Here is a 6,394-nt window from a genome sequence, read left to right as displayed (position 1 = left end):
ATAATGAGTACAGCTATATGCCAGCAGATGCATCAATGAAAGAAAAAAAATTTGGTCTCAATAGATCTTTGCTAGTGAGTGGATGTGGTTACAGGAAAGTTGATTTAAAAAGGGAAATGAATAGAGCAGGTGCTTTTGTGCATAGTGGGTGTGGTGTCGGGGAAGACGCGGGCATATCACACAGTGTGGGCGTGCTGCGTCACAGACACCACGCGCCTGCGTTGTGGCTTCGCTCAGAGGTGTAATGCCTGATTAGGGGATTACAGGAAAGTGCTTCTTTGCAGTTCTGTGAGAAACAATTATTAACATGTTGGTGTCTCTAATCCTGGATAAACACAGCTTTTCAAGAACAACAGCGAGTCTTTCTTCCCCCCTTTTTTAAAAAAAAAAAATCTGTGTTTAAACCCCGTAGTCACTTGAACTCCAAAGCCTAACTAATACCAGCAGAGGAGACAGGCCAGTCGTGTGGAACACTGTCATTACAGAGGTTGTGCTCTTGGTGGAAGACAGCTGGCCAGCAGGCCTTCACATCAGAGGGGAAATCCAAATTTAGCTTGGGGAGAGAAAAGCATTGTGCTGAGCACTGCTTGTTGAAAGGGCATTAGACTGAAACATGTTCACAGCCTGTAATCTTTTATTTGTTTGTACACTTTACTCATGTAATCTGCTTTCTACTAATACAGAGACGATTTTCTAAGTCATGCTGGGGAACCCGTGGATAACAGATCCAGGTGGGGTAATATCACCAAGACTCGCAGCAGGTTGACTCACTCTATACTACTGGATTTTAACATGCGAGGCTACACTTGGGGGGCGGATGTGGCTTAAAGTAAAAGTGGGTCGTCCTCCATTTGAGAAATCGGCGGTTCGATTCCCGGCTCCTCCGGTGCGCATGTCGACGTGTCCTCGTGCCGAAACTGAACCCCAAATTGCTCCCCGAGCTGCGCATGGGTGTGTGAATCGTGACATCTAGATTAAATGTTAAGTAGGTGTCCTCGGTTATCAGTTTGAAAGTCATATAGGTCTGCTAGCAAGAGTGACTTAATCCAAGCATGGAAATGTTGATTGGCTAGTTTAAACTACTTATTTTAGGTAAGAGAAGCAACCTTTATGGGACTCTATTACAACATTATAACATTTATAACCAATAGTGAAGCTAACCTGAAATTCAGAGATCCATGAACTGAATTGGACACTATTTAGTGCCAGTTGTGTGCGATAAAAGTCGAGCAGGAAGCAGTCAACACACTGCTGATTCCTGAGCCACCAATCTACCCTCACACACATACCTGCACATACACACACACACACACTATATCATTTCAGTGTTGCCTGTGGCTCTGAAATACACCACATCAAAACAACCTGTAAGTTTCATTTCCGATACCCTTGAACATGCTGACTGGCCATAATGTCCACTAGCTGACACTTTGAAGAGTACCTCATCTCAGTCGTCTCTCCTGCCTGCCGCCATTCTGTGTGGTCCTGAGAAGAGATGATACATTCACTAACACGGCTGCTCGGAACGAAAAAGGATTAATTTAGTTAACCAATCCATATCAATAATAAACTAATGAATAGCAATTCTAAACTTTAATTAATGAGGGGATATTTTTTAATGCAACAATTAGGGATTTCTTTCAAATAAATAACGCTGGATAGATTTACATAAAGAATTTATTGTGATCATATCGATGCACTTGTATTGACCTCTGAGTCAGTTGAGAAGTCTACCAGTGAGTATCACCATGGTTCCAGTCACCTAGTTTCCACACAAGAAGATGCTGGTGTGTGATGCTGGGGGTGTGTTGTGCCCATCTGGCAGGGCAGGGTTTAGCCCTAATCCCAGAGCCCCTCGGCAGGGGAGCCCCAGTCTGCTGATCGCTGCCCCCCTGCTGGCACCTCCAAACTCCTGACCTCTTCAGTGCACAAACACTGAACCCCTGTCACAAAGAAAACAAGCCTGCACATAAATTGCAGGGTGCTATGCAAGATCAGTTCATGAGACCTTCATATTCCACAAACCTTCTCTCATCTTTCTAGGTACATGTCAATATTGGGTGAAGAGTTATGACGTCCAGTAGAGGCATACAGGCTTAGGTAGTGGCTCCGGTACACAAATACAAACAGACACTATGAAAGACGAGAAGGAAATATGACCCGGATCAACAGGAAAACAGAGAAACATATCCACGCACATGCAGAGGGCGCAGAGACTTGTTTTTGTGAGGCAACGTAGAATAGCACATTCATCACACAAGTAGAGACCGAGTAAATATACACACACATAATTAAAAAAACATAGACAGATAGGCAAACACACAAAGACACCCAGAAGCAGTCACCCAGCCATACACACCACACACCTATCCACTGATAATCCCCTAGACACAGGAACACACTCACTCACACACAAACACACATACAGAGCATCATTATGTTTATCACTGTGAACCAGCCCACCGACACCCATCACTCTAATTCCATTTGTCTGTTTAGATTCGTTTTGCTTTAATCCTCCCTTGTTTGTGCACATCTGCAAGCACTGCAATAGTACAGACACAGCTAGACAGGGAATGAGAGGGAGAGAGACAGACAGACAGACAGAGACAGAGTGAAAAAGAGAGAGAGAGAGCTCACAGGGAGCAGTCTCCCTCCTGACATCCTGGTTCCTGTAGCTCCAGCGGAAGGGGCAGACAGGCGTATCTCCTTACCCAGGGAGAAGCTCCCTGCCCCAGCCACAGAGCCGCCGCCAGGCCCGCAGGCCCCTGTAATCACTGCAAACAGTCAAACATCCAGTCACACAGGCTCTTACACCAACACAACATTACAGGCTTTTTACACAGTATTACACCACATCTTATTATCCCATTCAAGTCCCTCTATTAGCCCAATTGGATGGTGGGATTTTCATTTGTAAATTGGGGGATTTTAGATTAGCTTGTCTGTCAGCGATGAAATGCCCCCTGAGACTGTGAATTATGTGACCAATCGCATATGAATCAATGGTGCATGAATGGATGGTGTCAGCAAGAGAAAATGAAACATCCTTAACCTAGATTATGTACTGTATGTACACTACATCCCTGATTTTTATCAATGTAAGCATCACAGCTGTATGGTCACAGATTAGGTACACTATAGTCTTTACCACCACAATGCTAAATACAGACCTTAATGTATTAACAAAATGTGAATGACACCATTTTTTTTGTATAGATGACAATGAGCAGTGTTAGCTTTTATACGGAAAATACTATTCAGGTCTAATAGAGAATTATTGAAGAGATAAATATTTGCTACTATACACACCTAGCAGCAACATTATGCAGCACTGAAGCTGGTTGGTTGAAAGGAAGCGAATGAATTACCCCTCTTCCTCCCCAGGCCTTCCATTCAGACACGGAGTGAGAGAGAGAGAGAGAGGGAGGAGAGAGAGGAAAAAAGGCACCCCGAGCTAGTAGAGAGACCCGGCAAATTATGAAAATGCCTCTCTGTGTCCTAAATGGAGGCCGAGCTCTTTAATGTGGCACAAAATTAGAACCTGGGGGAGGAAGTGTGGCCCGCTTGATTGGCGAAACCCCTCCTGGCCCACTACCCTCCTTCCTCCCCCCTCTCAAAGCACACAAAGATATTATCCTGTGGCTGGTGGCACTCTCTTGTATTGGGGAAACTGAAGGACCCCAGAGAGAGCCCAGGGGCGTCCATAAAGGTGCCTAATTTGTCAGTTTACTCCTCAATTATTTAAATAGATCTAAGAAGGGAGTGGAGAATGAGGCTTTTTCTGCCTCTTCGCAGTCTAAGGCAGGGAGAGACCTTTCTCCACGGTAGCCATTTTCAATTGCGCTCAACACTGCTGTCTTTGATATACAGAAGTGCTGTAGTGGAGAGGGGCTGTATCAAATAAACAAATGTGTGTACACAAGATAACGGGAACTTGGGGATAATATTCAGTTTGCTCTGAATAACTCAGTTCACATTTACAAATGTACAGATTAAAACAAACTTTACAAACCTGAACACACAAAGTACACATTAACAATGTGTCATGCATAGGCAAAATCACACACAAGCATTTACCCTTTCTGTAAGAATTTAGGTGAAGTTTGGAAAAAAAAAAAGTGGGGACCCTGTTACTCATCCCCTTGCTCTTCCATCCATCCATATCAGGCTATAACCCCGACTATCCCATCAACACCCCACACCCAGCAGCAGTACCAGCTCCTACAGCCTGGCAATGCCAGCTCTCACACAGACCACTGGAGGTATGTGGGGCCTGGGGCCAGAGATTACCAAGTGGTTGAAGATTGATCCTGGAAATGGAGATGTCGCATTCCCCAACCCTCTGACCTCTAATCCCTCACATATATGCCTCTATTGTTTGGTTTGTTTTACTAAAGGGGTGAGGCTGTGCGGGCTGAGTGGGATGAGGATGCTGTGAAGGGTGGAGGGGTTCCACACAGGGTCCTAAGGTGACCTTATCTCTCACATGCATCTGGCAAAGGCAGGTAAAGGACCCTCTCTATGTCTGAAGGCTTTTCTGCAGACCCCTATTGAGAGGAATTCTCATCTGTGCAGCAACAATCATTTTCAATAAGCTCTATATCAACAGTGATGCCGAGGCAGTACAATAGTGCACCTACACAAAGACGTGAGCAACAAGACAATGGGAAAGTCTTTAAATACAAGAAAGACACTTAGAAACAGCGAAGACACTTTCTCCATTTTGGCACAATAGACGCATAGCAACCCAAATACAAACAGGAAACACAATAGAAAGCACTACAAAACACCTGTATAAATAAACTCAGTAAACCTGCAAACATACTGTACCTGACATACAAACAGTGGCTACCACACACGGAGAAACACACACATCAAGAGTGGGAGCAAACAAAAACCTGAGACAAGTCAATCATGACATCATGTCAACGCAGACGTTAATGGGCCCAATTCTTCCCAATACACAACGCTGAGTTCATAAGAAAATATTTAATTTAGCTAAAATAACAATAGCTTTCAGTATGTTAGAGATTTTTAAAGTTAAGGTTCCACTGTGTTGAAAATCTACTGTTGTGTAACTAAGACATTACAGGGAACTGACAAGAGTTGCCATTTCAGGTAAACCTGCAACTTAGTGCGCTAGAATAAAAACAATCCAAAGCAAAAAATGTGTGTGGAGTTTGGTAGCAGGTATTGGCAACCTCCACAAAGATGGGTGGCACCTCGTAAACATCCTTGAAACAGGTTTCTCATACTTAGGAATGGGATCTGCAGGCAAAGTTTTTCAGAGTGCAAGATTCTGCAAAATCTGTGGCCAGCTCAGTATATCATGCCTCTCACACCCGCTATTCTCTTCCCAAACACTAACCAACACACCCCGGCCCTCCGCCTCCCTCCACTCCAAGCTTCCATCCAGCCAGGGAGTGGAGAGGAGAGGAGATAGGCCCAGTTGCTAAAGCTGTCTTTTCAGCCCCTGCTCCCGCTCGGTCTATCTGAGATACACAGCAAGCGGAGGTGTCGCTTTTCCGCTGGCATTTCGGACAGTATCTACTTATAGACGGGAGAAAAAGAGAAAAGAAAAACAGAAGGGGTATTATCAGGGAGGGATGAGAGCAGCAAAGGCATTTTGTCTTTTTATTCCCCTCCTAAGCCCTGGGCTTTGCTCCCAATCCGATTGGTCGATACGGCCAGGGATGTAAATGAAATGCAAAGAGGAATAAGGCTGGCTTCCCATCTCCAGTGTGTGCCCCCCTAAGTCCTCCGCCCCTCTTTCTGTGTCTCTCTCTGTCTTGCTCTCTGGGCTGTTTATGGTGTTGTGTTTCTGTCTCCCCATTCACAGACTTGCTGCTCTCCCTGTTTCTGTCTCACCCTCCTCACTCTGCCTCGTCCTCCTCCACCCCCCCGCTCCTCTCGCTGCATCCCTCCCCTCTCCCTGGCTGGGCTCACAGCTCTTATCTCCTCAGACGCCCCACATTCCAGCGTTGCCGTGGCTCCCTGCCTGCATCCCTGGTCACGGCGATTCCATGGGTTCCCACAATCCTCGGCAGCTTGCTGATTTAGGGTGGGCAACTGACTCTCAGAGACAGGGGAGAAGAAAAGAACAGAGGGGTTAGGGAAAGACAGGGTGAGAGGGGATGAGAGGGTGGGAGACAAGAGATGGATGACAAAGGGGAGGACAGGAAGAAAGTAAGGAAAAATTACAGGACAGCAAATGATTGTGATGTTTACACAAAAACAAACATGAATATGTAAATGGTTGAACAAATATGATCAATACTGATATACTGTATATAAGGCCTAGTCTACCGTGGGAAAAAAATATTCCAAAATGTGTTAAAATAGACAGAATCTTTATTGAAATATTTGAAACTAGAACGTAAAGGAGTTTCTT

Source organism: Echiichthys vipera (assembly GCF_963691815.1).
Source record: "Echiichthys vipera genome assembly, chromosome: 12".
In the NCBI taxonomy this organism is placed as follows: domain Eukaryota; kingdom Metazoa; phylum Chordata; class Actinopteri; order Perciformes; family Trachinidae; genus Echiichthys; species Echiichthys vipera.
The sequence above is the reverse complement of the archived record's forward strand: the minus strand, read 5'-3'. Positions refer to the sequence as shown.